Source organism: Mixophyes fleayi, chromosome 3 (assembly GCF_038048845.1).
Source record: "Mixophyes fleayi isolate aMixFle1 chromosome 3, aMixFle1.hap1, whole genome shotgun sequence".
NCBI lineage: Eukaryota > Metazoa > Chordata > Amphibia > Anura > Limnodynastidae > Mixophyes > Mixophyes fleayi.
In genome coordinates this window covers 288,580,400-288,601,497 of record NC_134404.1, presented here as the reverse complement: position 1 = coordinate 288,601,497, position 21,098 = coordinate 288,580,400, and the positions used below count along the sequence as shown (strand labels likewise).

General features: G+C 37.0%; 1 long non-coding RNA gene across 11 annotated transcripts in view; it reads left to right on the top strand.

Moving 5' to 3' along the window:
* Positions 1 to 21,098, top strand: part of LOC142144649 (uncharacterized) — a 466,443-nt gene that overhangs the window by 184,352 nt on the left and 260,993 nt on the right. For all 11 annotated transcript variants that reach the window (XR_012689763.1, XR_012689758.1, XR_012689760.1 and 8 more), the window contains one exon: positions 16,256 to 16,314. This is a non-coding gene — a long non-coding RNA (uncharacterized LOC142144649). The remainder of the gene's footprint in view (positions 1 to 16,255; positions 16,315 to 21,098) is intronic.

Here is a 21,098-nt window from a genome sequence, read left to right as displayed (position 1 = left end):
CAAGATATCACTTTTGCAGGAGTGTTACAAAGTAGAGCAAAACACCACTTCTTGAATACTATTTCTTCTAAAAACTAAAGTTTCTGTCGAAACATAGTATCAGCATGATGTTTGGTTTCAGTATTAATAATGCACCGCAGCTTGTAGGTGTCATTCAGAGTCAGAGCAGCACAGCGATCGAAATATGTTGTTACTTGTTTTTCTGTTCTGTGTTGAATGCTGGTAAAGTGAAATTAGTGTTCGAACAGAGGGTCAAAAACCAACCCTTTTTCACTTTACGCTATTTCAACGAATTTAACTGTGGCAGTATAAGAGCGTAATATTGATCTTGTGGTTTGATTGTTTTAATGTAATTGAGTAGAGTATGCATTCATGTTACAAGAGTAACAGAGCCACATATCATGCCACCCTTAGTGCACATAACCTAAATAAACCTCAATGATAGGTGAAATATAAAAATACAAATTTTCATTTGCAGAAAAGAAGTCACTCCAAGTGATTGCTAATTTGTTATTCAAAGTATTGTGTCTGGTAGACTGATTGTGGAAAGGAAGTAAAAAATACTCTTGAATTATGAGTAAAATATTTTCAAACATTCTAAACAGCATTAGCAAATGGTTTGTAGGTAACTGTGCAAATAAATTGCTGCCCTGTCAAACAGATGCTGTCATTCGTCTAGAGCAGCTTGAAATGAAAGCAAACGTCCGTGTAGCTGTTTTCATAATTATCCTTCAACATAGTTCATTGTAATTAGTATCATCAGAAACGTGGGTCTCCATTAAAATAAACAAAAAAACTAGCAATATGTTCAAATACGCTTACTATATAGTATTACTATTCTAGCAATCTCCTTCTATATGCATAGATTGATCACAGTAAAGATGTGTTTGATATATATAAATTAAAATAATAATATATATATGTATGTATGTGTGTGTATATATATATATATATATATATATATATATATATATATATATATATATGTGTGTGTATATATATATATATATATATATATATATATATATATATATATATATATATATATATATATATATATATACACACGCGCGCGCGCGCACACACAGCACTTGTTTGTGGCTTTTGGGTACATGTACTTCTTTTGGCAGCAGAATGTATTTAGGCCTACATATATTGCAGATGTAACAGATAAGGGCAGTCAGCATTATTAGATGGAAAAACATAATTAAGCTCATGTGTTTTTTTTTGTTTGTTTTTTTATCAAATTATACCTATTTTGCTGTTCTAGTTATTGTTGGGTGTGTTTGGTGAGACGGAAGGGTTGTATGTTTTTGTAGCTTGTTTGCTAATGCGAGAGAAAAAAAAATACTTTATGAAGAATAGTTTCAGTACTGTCAAAATAAGCTGCAATATATGTACCAGTTTATTTGTCTGATCAGTGTTTGGCATTTAAGGTCACTGAAATGATGTGTGGGCAGTGTTAACCATATATATTATCAGAGTATTCCAGAGCTCAGAAACAGTAGTTTAAAAACAAGATATCAATGTTGTTTTAGATAGAAAGTTTGATTGTATAGTTAAAACACAATCAGTAGTCATTACTGGCACAACTGAAATTAAACTAGACACAGTGAATAATTTCTTAAGGTGAAAATATGCAAATGTGTAGTAAGAATACCCAATCAGACGTGGTTTTATTAGTCTAAAAATTGCCTCTGTTTTGGGCATAACACACCATAAATAATAATTGAATTCTTATTAAATGCACAGTAAGCTACAAATAGGTGTTTTGCATTGTTTTTTTTTTTAATTTATAATATGTTTTTTATGACCCCAAACAGGTTGGATATCTATGAATATAAGTAATGGCATTTACCCTATTGCATTCAATTTGATTGTGTGTGTATATATATATATATATATATATATATATATATATATATATATATATATATATATATATATATACATATACATATACATTGCAATTCTGTGGGAATGCAACTAAAATGTAGTATGTAATAGAATCCTGGCATTAGAATGTGTTGTATTTGTACATGGAGACTAAGAGAAAAGCAGAATGGGTGGACAAACTGTATTTGTATTTGCACTAAAATTGTCCATAAAAAGTAGGGAAAATGTGGATTGCCAACTGTTGGGAAACTACCAGCGTCTTTGCCAGGCAGAACATGCTGTTACTTCTAGTTTCACAGCAGCTGGAGAGTTGAGGTTGCCTATCTCTGCTGTACATTACATGTCACTATTATGATATGTTTATTGTATAAACTATGTGAGACAACAGCACGTGCTTAGTATAATTTAAAGCTTTTTATCTACATAGTAAATATTACCCAGTGCATGGCAGCAGAATTAAATTGCCACGGCTTAGCTGGGAATAGTTTGAAACGTCTCGTACGACTTCCTGCTGTTGTCACACACTGTACATCACTTGCTGGGAGACGGTGGCATTTTCAGATTATGGGTTGTTGCTGAAGCAAAATATCTATTCCTTTCTTCAAGTCAAACCCACAAATTAGGATGGTGTCTTTATTTTCGTGCTAGTTTATCTTATCTCTGCCTTTATAAATACATACAAATAGCTCAGACTGAAACTCAATGGCTTTGGTGAAAATAAAATAGCTGCAATGGGGAAATTTTGTTCATTAAATATGTTCTTTCACAACCCACACACTTTCAGTAGGAAAATTGTTTAACCTTTTCTATAGTCAGTACTGCGAGAACAGCATATATCTTTTGAAGTGGAAGAAGATTCACTTTAACATGGATTCACCATGAAAACATAACCATGAATTGCAGGTTTTGTTTCTGTATGTAATCCTGTACAATTTATCTCTATATGTGTAGCACTTTGGGTTCTGTTTTCTGTAAGACAGAATGATCCTCTTGTTTCCTATTACAGTGACTTATTATCATGTAACGTATCTCAAAAAACTAAAAGTAGAAATTGTATCTTACAACGGGCAAAGTAAAAACAAAGGATGACATTCTAAACGTAGAGGAAGGGAACCTGGAAGGTATAATTATACCTAAACAAAACAATATGATTTTTTTTATAAATAAAATTACATAAAGAGATTTATCCTGAATATAAACCAGTGTTCTGATAAATGGGAGGAGTCTAAGTGCAAATTCCTCAATACTAGAATCCACATGGTTCAGAAAGGACAAGGACTGAGGTACAAAATCCTTTGCAGTCCTACAATTATTGATGTCGTACATATATGTGTACTATTACACCAGGAGAGTGGCATGTCTTTACTGCCTAATGTAATACATTTCTATTGACACAGATATTCTAAAATATAATTCAAAATATCAGTCACACATGTGGCAGGCTGAACGCCTGTTACTGTGTCATTATGTGTGGGCCGCTTCAACCTTCATTATTAAGTGGTTTTTTTACACATGCTTAACATTTCAAGCCTATTAGATTCCCATGTGTGTATAAATCATATAGTGATGATTTTTTCATTAGATTGACTAATACTCATAAAGTTGTTGCCTGTGTGAGTTGCTGTAGACTTTCACAGTATAAAAAGGGACCAGCATTTAGGAACCCAAAACAACAGCACATCTATAAAAGAGAAGTGGTATACAGTAGCAAAACACAGTAGCAAAACTCACTGCTCTCTTCTAATTTGTCAAATTATATTTCTACTTTCTCCAAGTAACTGTTATTTATTACATAGATAGCTGTTCTAATACTAGAGTCTTCTTTACTGCTACATACAATCAAACAGGGACGGTAAAAGGTAAATGCCATATATCAAAATGATTAACATTCTATAATAATTTTTCTGCACAACGTAAAAGCCTGTAAAATACAGATTGTGCTTTTATAGTGTTCATTATTTGATATGATGTGACTGCAATCTCTTATTACAATTCACATTTGTGTTTTGTTTTATTTTGTTAGTCTCAAATTGTGTGTTGTTTGTAACTGCAGGTGTGCTGTTCAATTGGTGTTTTTCATGTAAATAATATACTTTAATTGGCCCTTTTCTTGATTTCGCTGTCTGTGTTTTCTTGCCAAAACCCGTGTTTATGACTTGTAAGTAAACCCATGTTTATATGAAACTATTTTGTCATTTTCTTTTCATACTGTTAAACATTCTTCACATTTGCTGCTTACTCAAATTAGAAGGGTTCTTCTTAGGCTTAAAAGCGTTCTCAGATACACTGCAGGCGTGGATCAGAGAGCTGTGGAAGCTGAGTGGGCCGTTTGCTATGTCTGAATTTACTAATCTAAATTGAAAACAAAAGGTTGACAACAGTGTCTGTGAGGAGAGGCTTTTGACACTGTGAATTTGCTCGTGCTGCTGTTTAACCATCTGTTTGTAAAATGTTATGTAACATGAAACACGTATTTTAATTGTGTTAATAACGAAAAAAAACAAAATACAAAAACAAAGGAGGTTTTTTGTGTTTTTTTTTTATGTTACGATTTCTGTAGAACACGCTGTGACTTTCCCAGCTCCCTCAAATTATTCATACTTCTTGGTCTCCACAGCTTGCTTCCTGTGTGAGGTTAGTTTGTTTACCGTACAGAAAGAGCTATTTTTGATCACTTTTTGCCAATAACTAATTTGAATCTATAAACCAGCATTTATTCTGTTCCTCTCAGTCTGAATCATTACAGAGCAGCAAAATATGTTTACCATTTAATTCTTTTTGCAGCCGCCACAATCTGACAAACAAGAGCTGGCAGACTCATTTTCAGACGGCTCAAATGATTCATTTAACTGTCAGCTTAATAGGACTTATTATTCGTTAATGCACCCCACGAGTCACCTTTATCAAGTACTGACGAAAGATGAGTTATCTTCTATAATCTCACTGTAAGAGACTTTTAAATAATGCCATGTTGTTGCATTGGTATTATTCTTAATTTACATAAGTTTTCTATTAAATTATACAGTTGGTGACATATGGTTGAAAATGTAATGTACCAACCAACCACATAATTGAATAAAGATTGTGTAAGCAGCAACAACAACTTTGTTTAAAATAGTGAATAAGCCTAAAATAACAGTTTATTCAACATGAAAAGGCATTTTGTGTCACTTTCCAATGCTGTGACAGAATTGTAGATGACAAACTTGCATGTACTATTGTAATCAGAGTTAAAGCTACTCTTTTATGAACTTTTTTTTTTGTATATCGATTTATTAGAAGCACCTTTTAAATCCATCGATTCAGCAATAAATCTTTGATTGCATCTATGAGTAATGTGATTCTCATTTCGAGTGTAAAATCTACAGTCTTGTGTCACATTGTTATATTTACAGTATAATATCTAACATTCCATACAACACAAATTTATGTTGTTCTATAATCATAAAGTGCCGTATGTGATCGGCATGTCATATTGTATCAAGGGCAACCATACTAAGAAATAGACAGTCTCCCTTTCTTATCTCTTGTGAAGACTTGAGGCAGGCCTTCAGGCAACCATAGGATCACCAGGGGGAGGCAGTGTAAATAACGATAGAGGGATTTTCCACCAGTTCCCTGAGATTGTACCAGGAAGTATGTTTAAGGCATTCATGAATTTGTTTTCATGTTGTCAATGGCAGGGTCTCAATGTAACTCTCACACATGTAAAAAACGTTCAGTTTTCACTTCCCTATCTAACGACACCCAGTACGTTCTTAAGAGGTAATATTATTTTTCTTTGAATAGTATCAAATTAAGGAGGGTTTGGGTATATCCGGGTGTGGAGAATGGTCTTCCACGCAGCCGCATTTAAAGCCATCAATAGTCTACTGCTGCCCGTAGTCGTCTTTTGGTTTTAAGAGATGATACCAAATATTGCCCATTCAGGAATGAAGGGGACATCTGTAATGCCAGAGTTCGTACTTGCAGCCAAAAACATATAACTTCTGTGAACTTTTATTTTGGACTGAGTGTGGCTCCATGCTTTGTTCTTCAATAAACTTGAAAACAGGATTTCTTGTGTGCATACCCCCCCCTACCCTCTAATCAAATATTTTGATATATATATTTTTTTTGGCAAGTTAATAATATCTCCTTTTATATAAGTTGGGCACAAACTCTACCATTCCTACACAGCCCCCAAGACAGGATTATATTATGTTGGACCTATCACCAGGCTCTATAGTGTTAATTTATTTTGCTTTCTGACATAGTGGCTTGTGTATTATGTAGTAAAAACAAGGTTCCTTAATTACCCCAGGCACCCAGGAGAGAGCATGGTATGCTATATGCTTTACTGTCTCCTTGGTAAGGCTTCCTCCAGCCCACACCAAGCATAGCTGCAACATGTAGAGTACAACGGCCTGGTGCAGTCTGACACCATGACTTGGGTGTCAAGCTGGGCTGTCACAATACAGTGCTCACTCTCCAGTCAACTGTACAAGGCGTTATTTAGCAAAGCAAAAAATTGCCATTAGATTTAGTGACAGTCTGTCTTAAGAAATCTGTCAGATCATCAGAATATTCACAGCAGCACATATTATTTCAGGAGATGAGTGAACTGATGCTGTGGAAAGCAGTAGCCCGTCTGGCCATGATTATATGAGGGCAGGACAAGGGCACTGTTATGTGGTGAGGGGGAGCAGATATCTGTGTGTATGTATGTATGTACATGCGTGTGTGTGTATGTATGTATGTGTGTGTGTGTGTGTGTATATATATATATATATATATATATATATATATATATATATATATATATATATATATATATATATATATATATATATATATATAATATTCGTTTCAAAACATGTGATAACTACAAGCTTTGATGTTTGCAATGTGAGGCTAAATATACTAAATATAGTTACATGTAAGTTAATGGTTAAGAAAATAGATATTTATACCAAGTATACCAACACATGTAAATATATAAATTTTTGACAAAACCTTGTGCACTGTTAATGGTACCTGCAGAGTATATATGTAATTTGTACCTTCTGGTGTGCAATTTCTTTTTCTTTTTTTAAATATGTGTGTGGGTATGATCTTTCTCAAGGGATATACAGTAAATTTGCTTTTTATCATAGTATGTATGGCCTGTGAATTGGATCAGCTACATTAGTCAGACAGAAAAGAGAATTATAGTGTAGTGTTATATTTTTTTCTCCTATCTCTCTTTTCTTATAATATTGTTTTATTTACAAAGCTGTCTCACTGTGTTATGTATGATAGACATCTGTCTTCATATCTTGCGAGTATCAATAGCATTCATATAAACAAAGAATGTACTTTATCGGTTTACCATTATCCTGCACACGTATCTAAGACATTATCCCTTTGTTGTACAGTAGGTTTAGCTGGACTGGCACCTGTAAAACTGAATGAGTCAGTGTCAGCTGATGCAATAGTTCACAATTCACTTGCTCCCTTCTGAATTTCACAGTCCATGCAGCTCTGTGGGGAACCCCCATGACAGCATTATAATGGGCAGAAGTACTGGTTTTACTCTCTGCAGTGTTGTAATGAAGACTAATTTCTCCTCTTACAACAGATGTTGAGATTTTTCTTGTTTTAGTTTTGAAATATCATAGACTTACAGAGTAAGGTATAAAGCTAGTCATAGATGTTATTGTGGAGATGTACAAGCTCTGATCTTTGAAACGTTAGGCTGGGTACACCATACTTGCCAACTCTCCCGGAATGTCCGGGAGACTCCCGCATTTTGCGAGAGTCTCCCGGACTCCCGGGCGAGTGTGGCAATCTCCCGATTCCCGATGAATCGCGGCGGTTAGCCCCGCCCCCCGCTGTCAAATGACGCAATTTGCCTCATGCCGTCACAGAAATGACGCGATTTTGGCCGCCCCGCCCCCTCACGCCCCCCTCCACTGGCTGACTCCCGGAAGGGAGCTGAAGAAAGTAAGTAAGTATGGGGTACACACTACAGAAAGTTTCTCCTGTTGTGTTATCTAGAACGACTGATAAAATAATAAGTCCTGATCAGCATGCCGATTCATGTGTACAAACTATACATGTTTTACAAGATTTACCCTCAGATTTATGCTCTTCATCTGTCATAACCATCTGCTGAAAAGATCATGACTTGTTAAACTCTATGGAGATCCTGTTCGTAAGTACATACACACTGCAGGATTGGAGCAACATCGTTCCATTGCTGAACAAGATTTTCAGTTAGGTTTGAAAATCTTTATCAACGATTTCATGTGCTTTGGAACGATCATAGTTCAACGTTCCAGGGTACACACTACTGTGATATCGGAACCAGTCAATTGTTTATCGTCCGTTTGACCAGATAATTTCCTGAAAACACTGTAGTGTGATCCTAGCCTTAGTAAGTGAATGAATAAATCAACATTTAGACATTAAATGGACACTGACACAATTTTTTTTTATTTTATAAATTAATTAGCCTTAGTGTGCACAATAGTCTTATTTTTTTCATTGAAATGTACTTTTTGGTTTATTTTATATTCATTTTTGAATATGTTTTAATGTATTTTACTTTTGGGGGGAAGTTCTGTATTACATCTCCATGCCACCACCACTTATCTGCACAGCAAAATATTTTTTCCTTTGCCCGGCACCAACCCGACTTGTAGTTGCACAACAGCTGGAGAAGCACATGCCAACTTTTCTGTGTATGCATACACATATTCACATATGCAACACACGCATGCATACCGTACACAAATAAATGAAAACTATAACATAATTTACAATATCTCGCTAAGCAAAAGAAAAAATATTGGACATTGCCAAAATGTTCATAATAACCTTCAAATCAGTACATCTATTACCTCGCTCCTGTGTCCAGTGGAGGAGGGTTCAAAAGACTACTAATAGTCGGACTCTTTACAGTAGTTCCCGCTGCTACTGCATCCACAATCACTGCGGAGGGAACTCTTGAACTGGACATAAAAAGTCATAAATTGTCAGCATGCCCCTCAGACCTCCACATGTCCCTTACATGCCCATCAGACAACCCCACATACCATCAGGCCTTCACATGTCCCATACATGCCCATCAGACATCCCCACATGCCCCTTACATGTCCATTCGCCTTCCACATGCCATCAGAGCTTACCGCATGTCCTTTACACATTTACATTCCTTACATGTCCCTTTACGACATTTCTCACACCACACCACTTCCCATTACCACTGGATCCCATACGGAGGAAGGAGCAGGGCAAGCACACTACTCTCTCCTCCTTCTCTTTTCCTGATTGGATGCACTGTGCAATGGAAGTCACATGATGCAGACTCCTGGCTGTCACTCTTCACTTCAGTCAAATTAGAAGCAGTCGACTGTGGTCTAGTTCAACCCTGCTGGTGCCTCAAGCAGCATGCCAAAATCTCCTCCTGGCCAGAGACAACATTTAATAGTGTAAAGAGCTGCTTGCGGGTCGAGAGCCGCAGGTTGGCCACTGCTGCTCTAAGCTAACCAAAATTTTCTGTTCACTCTAGTGATTTTTGGATTCATGCACAGGACAGGCCTGTGTTGTCAATATACTTTATCATTTGTGCTTTTAGTCCTATAACCGATCCTCATCTACACACTAAAAGGCTATGGGGCATGTTTATCAGTGTGCAGCAATTAGTATGATTTGTTTTTTTTATCACCGTTCATAGCCGCGATAAAATAGTTACTTATTGAGCCATTTATCAATAAAATATCTCGCAGACAGCTGACCAATACCCAGCTGCTCTGGTGACACTGAGCTAGAGCAGTAAGTCTTTGTAGATATGCACATACGTGAGTTGGCTTGCCAGCTCATACATGCATAACAGAACTGAAGGCCCAGATTTGGGCTTTCAGTTCTAATAAAAATAAAAAAAACATAAAACAAAAAAAACCTGTTTAAAGATAAATAAAAAAAACCTGTTTAAAGATAAATAAAAAATGTTTATAAAAATAAAGAACATGGTTAAAAACCTTTAAACTTTAAAAAAATACTATTGAGTACTATATGGAAGACCTAAGAACTTGTCGTGGCGGACAGGTATTTAGTGTTTATGGCCAGTTGGTATTACTGGTTACAATATAAAGAGTCTAAATCTGGCTTCTAGAGCAGCTTTCCACCAGCGACTGTGACCCCTCATGACTTTATGGGAACTCATCTTTTCCCAAATATCTATGTACCCGGGCACCAGCAGATCCCCCGCCATACGGCTCCAGTAACATACAAAATCACTTTCTCACTGAGAAACATGATAAGAGCTAGGCTTTCTTTCATCTTCAATTGTGTATTGGCAGATTGAATAGAATACAGAATTTTCATGGACAATTCAGTACTCTCCCTGTGGTTGTCGGAACCTAATCGTCTGAGACACACATGCCTGACACTTCCTCTTCCCCTTCCCCCTTATTTTTATTGAGTCTATCTGTTTAACCTCATTTGTTCTACTTATGTGTTTTAGATGTTGTCAAGACAGAATCAGATCTTGCCCTGGTTGTAATGTAATTCATTGACATGGTCATTTTACGATATGATTTGTCTCATTCCAACCATCTGTCATGTGATTAATATATTGTAAATCGAGGTTACCTTAAATAAAAATAGCTTACGTAAAAAAATGCTTTAATCAATGAATAAAGCATTTAAAGTATCTCCATGATAATTGTTAATTTCCTCATGCATAGCAGTGTTATCGTCGGCAATAACCCTTTGTTGTATTGGGCGCAATGCAGGCATTTTGCTTTTTATTAAATCGTCCGCTTGCTTACATAGGTGTTTAAGTTGAAAAAGGACACAAAGGTTGAAGCTTCTAAACTCCAACTTTGTTGATCGAGAGGAAGTGAAACAAAGGTGCATCCCATGAATGATAATTAAATTCATTATCTGGATAATTTACACCAATAATGCTATTTACTAGTTATAGCTTTAGATACTATTTCTAGTAAGAAAGCTACCCAAACGCCTTTCTTCCAGTAACAGTGGATGCCAGTTCAGCTCCTGGACCCGGTCATTTTACTGTCATTGCTGTCAACTGCTGCCACTGAACATGGGGAACAACTGTCTTGGCTCTTATTCCAGTTGTGAGCATGACACTAAAGAAAAGAAGCCAGTCTATGTACGGTTACTCCAAACTGACAGAGTGTCCGCGCAGCACGAAAGCAAAAGTATCCTCTAGAACCAGCAGAGGAGGAACGCTCAGGTTCGATAAATGGTAAAGGACAGTCATGATTGCCAGCAGCTAACTGGTATAACATTTCTATGTGGCTGGTTTTGTGTCTCTGCCTATCAATGTCTTCCTCCATTCTGACAGTGTTATGCTGCTCATTGGGGCAGAGCCATTTTTATCTTTTGTTCCATGTCATTGTATGTGATTTGTTTGTTCATGATCCCCTCAGTGTACAGTGCTATGTAATATGTTGCAACTTTATATATGAGATAATAATAATTACCTATTTCACAGGCACAGACAGATAAAAATACATATATTTGCACTGGATTTATATATACATAATAATAAAGTGTAGTAAGTAACCTCTAAGGTGCTTTTATCCAAAGTATACAAACACAGTCAAAGTGGGAGATTTACTAAGAGGTGGTTTTGTATGCAGTTGGCAAACCATCACACATGGCTTGTGTGTTCCGATTTACTATTCTGCGGGTATGAAAAACCCTAAATCACGCATTGGGTTCAGGCTACATTGCTTGGTAAAACCTGCAGTGAAACATGTGGTTGTACTGTTGCCCATGTGGAGTCCTGGTGACGTGTACTATGCCTCTGTGCCAAGCTCACTTGTATAAAATAAAAAAAAAATTAAAAAAATAAAATGCCTTACATTCCCAAGCCCAGGTTACTAAACATAGGGCTCTGTCCTCTAGGGGAAGCTCAAAAACACGATCGGGCCCACACACCTAGCGAGTACCACCCAAGTTGCAAAAACAATCATAGCCTGTAAGTGCATGCTGGCACTTATAGTGACACAAGTACTTGCATTATACCTGGACAATATTACCCTGGTACCCCATGGCCATGGGTACCAGCAAGGACCCACTGCACTGGACTGCTACTCTCTGAAGGACCAGGCCAGATACTGAGTAGATTGGGTTGTTTTAATATAGAGCCATTTATTTATAGACTATCAGGGAAGTATTTTCTTATTTCTTATGGGGCACAGACAACACGTGGTTTGAGCCATCTCGTCTGTCAAAGCCACATCAATTTTTTTATTATCGAACTGCAGCTTATCAAATTCCATGGTTTCTATGCTTTGCATTTGTAAAGATTGGGAGTGCTGTTTCAGATCTGGCAGGTTTCACATATGCAGTTTGCTGTGCAATTTTTCCTTAAGTGAATTGCAAGTTTCATAAACCGCACATTAAATTGGCAAAAAGCATGCTGCAGTGTTGCAAAACCGCACTTTAGCAAATTCCCCCCTGAGGCTGGGATTTATCAACATGCAGGTTTGTAAAACCAACACTTTTCATGCGGTTTGATGAGTGGTTTGTTAACAGTGCAATATATCAAAGGCAAAACTGCACATAAAACTGTACAAATTAAAACCACCTAAGGTCAAGCTACATGGTTGTTTTTAAGAGCTTAGACAAATACAAAACACAAAATGTATGCAGTTTGATCAATGTGCCTATAGCATTGTTGCCTACTCTCCTGGAATGCTGGGAGACTCACAAATTTTTGGGAGTTCTCCTGGACACCCGGGAGAGCAAGGCAACCTGCTGAGATTAATTTAATAAAAAAAAAATAATCTTCTTTCTTTCTTCTTGATTTGGCGGTATCCAATGAGAATTAAAACCTTTCTCTTCTATCTTGAAGAAAGTGCATTGAATTAAAAATAAATATGTCTTCTATTTTGATCTGCCATAGTACAATGGATTTAAAAAACAAAACCGCACAAAGCCACATTAAGCCACCAAACACAACAAGTTCCCACTATGGTATAAATATGACCCAGTGTAATCTAGACTCCCCTTAGCCAATCAAAAACATTTTCCATGCTAATTGTGATATGATTGGTTGGCATGTGGGAAAACTTTTGTGAATTAGTAATGGCTAAGGCTAGGTACACACACTGGAGAATTTTCCGACCAATCTGTCTACAACGATTGTACCTTCGACTGAAGGTCCGACCGGTCAGGCAATTCATGCATACACACGATTTACCTTCAGATCTGTGTTCTTCATCTGGTCCTTTAGTCGTTTAGAGAATGACAGCACAATATACATTCATTCCTGTCACACTGATTAACTGCCTTGTTATAGCTATCCACATGTTATAACGAATTTCATTCGCTTCTGTGACTCAGCCCCGATGCTTAATAGCCCCTCCCCCTTCAGTGGTGGGGCAGAACTGTGAGCAGATGTTTTTTTTTTTTTTATGGGGGTGTGCAGGGGGAGGAAAGAAAATGCTCAAAAACTTTGGTGGACAGCAACAGGCAGCCAATCACTACAAAGGGGGCTGCTTATCTATACTAAACTATAGGAAGGGGGGCTATACTAAACTATGGGGGGCTGCCTATCTATACTATACTATAGGGGGGACTGACTGTACTAAACTTTAGGGGGGTTGCCTATGCTAAACTGTAGTGAAGGGGGGCTACCTATGCTAAACTATAGGGAGGGGGGTGCTGCCTATGCTAAACTTTATGGAGGGGGACTGCACAGAGAACATTATAGGGAGGGGGGCTGTCTTAATAGTACATGGGTGGAGGTAGGCTATGAATTTAATGGTGGGGTTTAGGTGGGGGCTAACTTTTTAATGGATGCTATTTTATTTGTGGGGTGATAGTGGGGCAATTTAATTTATTGCTGGGGCCTATCAAATTAAGATGGGTGACGGGACCTTTAATTTAATGCTGGGGTGGTTTGGGACTATAATTGAATGTGGGGCTGAGTGTGAGGAGGAGTGCTATTTATTAAATGTAAATATTAATTATTTAATGCCGGGAATGGTCGTGGGAAATGGTTGTATTAAACATAAATACTATTCATTTATTGCTGGGGCTGTGCAGAGGCAGGGTAATAGGTTTATTTCTTAAATGGGAATACTATTAATTTAATGTTGGAGTTAGTTGGAGGGAAATAGATCTATTTATCAAATGTGAGTACTATTACTTTAATGTTGGGGCTGGAGAGAGGCCTAATTATTAAATGTGGGTACTGTTGGTTTAATGGCGGAGATGGTTGACATTTTCTAAATTTCATGTACCTATTTTTTTTCCCCAATTGGGCCTAAAAGGATCCAGACAAGCAGCAACCGATCTAAAGACACCAGCAGCCACAGGTGGTGAAAGTGACAAGACAGGTAGGAGAGAGCAGGACAGTCTGCCAATTGTCCTGAATCTGATGGTACAGTCCCAAATTTGGGTGACTGTCACGCTTAGTCAGGATTTGGTCTGACTACAAGGACAGGTGGGAGGTATGTCCGGCTTCACACTCTACTGCTCATGAAGGAGAATTACATTTTTGTTTTTAATAAATGTAATCTATTTTGTAAATAAAAAAATTCGACACACAAACACAATAAGGGCGGATAAAAGCATAAGGAGTAACAGAGAGGTACATACACATAATTGGAGAAAAAACTGAGAGAATACAGAGTACATAGAGACATGACAATGAGGGCAAGAGACTTAGAAGAGACACACAAACATGGGGGGAGGAAAGAGTCAGCAGTGAGCTGGGGAAATAGTGAAAGACTCACCTGAGTAGATGTGGGGGTGGGATCCATGTTGTTTAAATTAACTGGCTGTGTGCTGTCTTCCTTATGGCAGTGTGTGGTGCGGAAGGAGGGATGTAACTTTTAGAAGGTGGACAGTAATAGGCTCCACTTCTCCTCAGCCTTGTTCTGGCAGCACCATGACGTCACTGCCGGACTACAGAAAGAGCTCCGGTAAAGTCAATTACTGGTCTCTGTATTCTGGAAGTGAAGGGGAGATTGAAGGGGACACCCCCCTCCCCACCCCCCCCCAGTGATTGCCTACACACGAGCCTTACTGAAATATTTATTAGAATCAAGTATACCACAAGAAGCAAAATATGACACTAAAAAATAGTATTCAGTATTCTCAAATAATTCTCAAGCAAGAAATACAATAAATGAAGAAAAATAAGACAATACGTTTAAAAGGCCAAATGTGAATGCACTAGAAAAAAACGTGACATTATCAATCAATAAGACAGTTTATCTACAATAACTATATATTGAAATAGTTAGGACAAGCAAACTAGAAATATGCAACTCAATATGTAACTGTAAATACATCTAAAACAATTACAAATAGCCAGGGAACCAAAAACAATAATTATGCTGATCAGTAGGTAGTCCCTGGTGATGGCAAGCATCAAATCAAATAAATATAGCAAATGCTATGTGAGGAAAACAAGAAATAATCAGAGTATTAACTAGCTGTATAGTGCAGACCCAAACATTTGAGATGTACCTAGATTTATTCAATCATGGTGCACCTGTAAATGTACGACTCCTTTAAAAAAATATTGCTTTAAAAGTGTCTGAGTGGTTTTACTTTGTTAATAGACATAATAATGACTAAAGTGATATTATTTGTCTTTTATAATGAATGTACACTGTTTATTCACACATGTTTATAGCTGTTTTTGTAAGGAGTTATAACTGCAGAGGTGTTCTTACTCATTCTGCTGCAACTTCTAACTCTATTTATCTGTATATAGCCTACAGCCAATCAGGCCTACAATTGATACGTCTGAGAAATCTGCCTTGCCATATGGGCTGTCAACTATAATAGAAATCTTTAATAGAACAAAATGGAAAATTCATTCACTTGCTACATGCAAGGGATGATTAATTATGACTTGTGAATCGATAAAACCTGCAAACATTTTGCAACTGCAATTTTAGCCAATGCCTGTTTTCTGTTAGGTTTACATTTTAATGGGTTTCTCCACCTTATTTTCTTCCATCACCGTACTTCCTTTGGAGATAAGAATTCATATAATAGTCTTTCATAGAATTACTCACTATTGTTGAAAATTCCAAACTGCGCATGAGGTCAGAAACACAGCAGATCATAGAACTGCATGTCTGACAGCAATTACTCCTCTGTTCTGTCTTCCCTGTGCTCCTTGTGGTCTCCTGGTTTACTGTTATGTATTATTAGGTATTACATTATAGTTTGTTAGACTTTTACAGTTCAACACATAATAAATAGTAAGCCAAGAAAGGAGGAGCCAAGGAAGACGGAACAAGCATAAAGTAGCCGTGGAAGACGAAACATTTCTTATTATACCTTATTATGGATTTATATGCCGTTTGCTAATACTTGTTCTTCTTTTTGTTAGGTTCTTATTGTCCTGGACTTGATGTCGGAAGAAGATTTTAGACAGAACTGAAATGAAAGGTAAAATATCACAAATGATTACCTATAAATCTTGACTTTGAACTGTCTTTTCTGCATTTTTAAATGAAACAATGAATTCATTAATAAATGCTAATAGTCAGTACATTCATAAAAGAGTTACAGGTACTCTCAGGAATAGTGGAAAATGTAATATATTAAATATTCAGTTAAGAAAAAGCATATGTCCCACTAATCAATATAATCTAAACTCTAGTCAGAAGATGATTTGTGTGGCAGTGGTGCTTTGCCACACTATAACTCTGTCCAGGCCAGGCAAATATAGAGACTTCTGTTGGGAATGATTACGCAAGTGCTCCCATTCTTCTCATATGAACCCATTCTGTATGCTGCAGCTTGCTAATGCTATAGTAGAAATATCCACAGATTTCCACTGCAAAAGCGATTTTATCCTATTTATTGTGACATTTAAAAATATCTGTAACGTTTCCAGAACTTCCATTCCTCATATGTTTGAATGGTGCAGCTTTCTTGCATAGTGTGTGAGAATATTCAGAATGAGATAAAAATCTGAATTTTAATAAGAATCCACAAACACTGTAAACAGAAAATGCTTTTAATTTTAATATTAAGGTGATCCAGGAACCAGACTGTTTGTCTGCTCACTGCATGTCATAAAATAAATGTTTCTTTGTTCTGATATTGGTTACAAAGAAACAAAACAAAACAGGTTTTACCTCTTAAGATAAATGTGCTGTTATATTATGATATTAACAAGAAGGGCTCCAAATAGTTTTGTGTGTTTGTTTTTAACAATGTGACGTAAGAAAATGTTGGAACATGTTAAAAATTCCCCCTTTGTGTAGTGACCTATATTTCTTAAATATTGGTGAATGTGGTAAAAAGTAGAAACTACGACTTTGCAAATAAAGGTTAATCCAGTCTGTCACCTCCTTTCACACTGATGATAATAAAGAACTAGGGCCCCAGTGGGTCCTTAATTGTCATGTGGGCACTGTAAAATGTTGTTTCTAGTCCAATTCAAGATGTATATCTGTATGCATCAGCATGTGTATATAGTATTCAGATGTATATTATTTTGTATGGTCTCAGTAGTTGATGTAAATGATGTCTATTCGGTCGGAAACGTTCAGTGACCAGGATGAGGACAAAGACCATTTTCCACTCAAGGTTTAAAGTTACAGTTAGCCTAGGCCCACCCCTTCATGGGTTTTATCTGCAATTGTCTCCTCTATTTAGTAGGTATTATGTCCAGGGACCAGCAGCATAGCTCAGTGATCCTAGTCAGCAGGAACCCGGGGAGTTGGATATGGCGGTCATGTACACCATGAACCATCACCTCCCAATAAGGTCAGCCTACAGGAATCCTTTCTGGGGAAAGTCGAGCCTGCACCAAAAGAGCCATAACATGGGAATTCTAAGAGCTATCAAAACCTATGTCTGGTGAAAGAGGACAATGCTGTGCTGTTGGGTGCTGGCTGGGAATTATGGTTCCAATGGGACTAAGGTGGTTGGAAGAAGGTGAGCAACATTCCTGCAGGGACACAGGAGGTGTCACTTGATAGTCTGGGCCTGTCAAAAGTGAGGAGATACCCTAGCTAGACCCCTTCCAAGTTGGTAGTAGACACGTGGGGAGTTGTTGCAGCTTAAGTGAGTATAGGCACAATGAAAATGAATGAATATTATGGATGTATTTGACAAATTACAAGTCGACACACTTACATTTGAATTTATAGTAAAATTGTTATTAAGATCCAATTTTTACAAAATGTTGTGTGGGATGAATAGCTGCTATTATATTTATTGTGCCTGTAGGTGGCACTGTTGATAGTGCTGTCTATGAAGAGGTTTAGCCTTTGACTAAATGCTCTCTACAGACAGAAATGTACAAATGAGGAGAAATATCATTATAAAATGCCAAAAGAAGCTATAATAATAAGCTATAATCTAATTAGAAAAATGTCTTAATGATGATGAAGCTCTGTAGTTTTTGAAAATTAAATGCAACTGAAGTATTAGTTATGTAAATATAGTTTATATTAACTGCATTATTTGGTACTGTATTAGCAACATTTAGCAAAAAAGGTAAATTCAGCATTGTAGTGATTGATTCACTTACTTTTGTGTATTCTATCTAGTCAATTACCATGTGAACAAGTAATTATGTAAAATTCCACATTCTTTTCATCTGCCTCACAGCGCTGGGGTCATTAGTTCGATTCCCGACCATGGCCTTATCTGTGTGAAGCTTGTATGTTCTCCCCGTGTTTGTGTGGGTTTCCTCCGGGTGCTCCGGTTTCCTCCCACACCCCAAAAACATACTAGTAGGTTAATTGGCTGCTATTAAATTGAACATAGACTGAGTATCTGACTGTCTGTGTGTGTTATGGAATTTAGACTGTAAACTCCAATGTGGCAGGGACTGATGAGTAACAAATATTCTCTGTGCAGCGCTGCAGAATTAGTGGCACTATATAAATAAATGATAAAAGATGGTAGATCCTGTTTAGCTGTGTAACGTTATGAAATCTGGGTGAAATCCTTAATCATTGGCATCTCAAGAGTATTTTCAAAAATATCTATACCACATTGTCATTTCTGTGTATACTGTACTGTAATTTTTCTCTGAACAGTAACAAAAGGCCTAAAACAACGCCTGTTAAAAGACAAAACTGCGTATTATATTCCACAGCATTCACAGAGTGTTCTTACATCCTGCAGTATATTATACTATGTACTCAATGAGTGCTCGCAGAGAACACCGTTATTAAACCAAGCATTAAGTGTGTGCGCTCAGGCCCATTCGTTTACATGATTTTTTGGACTGTTAGTGTTAAAGGGCATTTATTAAGCTCTAGGAATGTGCGACGAATGCCTCTTTTTAAAACGTGTGTATGAGCTGTGAGACTCCACAAATGTGATCTAAAAAGTGTGCATGTGCTTACTACGGTTATACTGTAATGATTCAGAATGAAACAAAAGGGAAAAGAATATTGTGTATGGTTTCGGTAATCACTGCTCATCATTAGGCCTTATGTGCAAAATTATTGTCATCCTCATTCTGACTAAAACCTGCTATTGATGTATGACATGCCGATGTGATATTGTTTACATTTTGTTTTAGTAGACGTACCTTATGCAGTTTTATTAAAGAATGAATCATTGATAATGCAACATTGGTCCACAGTAACTGGTATGGACAAACTGGTTCTTTTTGTGATACAAATCCCCTGTTTTCTTCCAAATTGTCCTAATTTTGAATTTTATGTACAGATAGAGATATATATATATAGATAGAGATATATATATATATATATATATATATATATATATACATACATATACATATACATATGTTCTCCGGTGGCTCCTAACACTGTCTGGTTGGCTTTTAAAGTTATAATTGCATTAGCTCTAAACCTTAGTATGTGTGCCTCTCCTTCTGCAGCACTGAACACGTCCTCTTCTGCAAACCTCTTTCAGCAAAGGGTGATCAGCATATTCTGTAATGTTTGGTGTGTGTACAATCCTGTGCGTTATAACTATAAGTCTATAGGTCTGCCATGGTTTGTGTATGTCTCTAAAGAGTCAAATCAGATTATCATTATTTGTGTTCCTCTGTGTATGGAGTATCTTATAATTGTTCATATTACATTTGACTAATTGAGACAATAAGCATTTGATTTATGATTATAATAATATTGCAGGGCCATAGTCATTTCTTTGTAAATATATGAACTAATCAGGAGAGTGCTGGCAGCATCCAGCTCACAGTTTTACACTCGCTTTGCTCTGATGACCTTGCTCTTGAGAATGAATTATAACTGCGGAAGAAAGATGTTCTCACCTTTCAGCTGTACTTATTCCCGACTCATAAAAACTCTGATATTTTTTCATATGCAGAACTAGATAGAATGGCTGGTGTTGCATATGGCCAGCATAGGATATTTCTTTGTCCAGTAGTAGGTAAGAACCCACAAAACATAAAGAAGCCAGTAAGTGCAAATATACATAGCCCAGTGGTGCGGGCCATGATATATTACAGTTGCACCATCCGTGGTCATAGATCCCACACAGGGGCTGCTCATTACCTTTGTGAAGACATCCACCATCACATTATGAGATCATAACGCCAGTATGAATTGTTTATGTAGCATAAGCAATAGGTTAACGTATAGCTGGTCAGTCATGCTGGAGAGAAGATATCAATATCTATTTTAATTTGAAATAATAAAGGTTATACTTTTTAACTATTTGTGACCCACATCCCAGAGTGCCCGTCTATACACTTCTTCTTGCTTCTCCTATACTCTTCAATCTGCAGGTACAGCACAATCCCCCTTTAGGTGCTGCACGCTACAAATTGCGCTGGTGTGCCCAGATTTCCACAAAAAGGCGTGGGTTTTCGGAGCAGGATGGTGCAGTTTTTTGCAGAGATGGAGAAGTTTGCATTGGTTGATTGAAGGAGTTTGGTGTTTCTTATGTAGTATGTAGGTGTAGCAATATACCATGTTGTGCAAAAAAGAGATTTTATTGTGTGGTGCAATATGATGATGGTGTAGAGGGCATATTTTTAGGGGTGTTTCTTGTTGTGTAGAGGGTCACACAGCTATTTACACTCCACAAAAGGTCTTGATTTTGCATCAGCCCTAAGCTGGCTGAGATTGGGTCTTGTACTTTACTGTAAATGGGATGCATTGTACACTTTCCAGTTGCCCTGTGGTGGAGTAACTGCCCAATGTAAAAAGAAGACTTCAAACAAACAACTGTGCCACATGTCCTGTCACGCTCATGATTGATTTCAG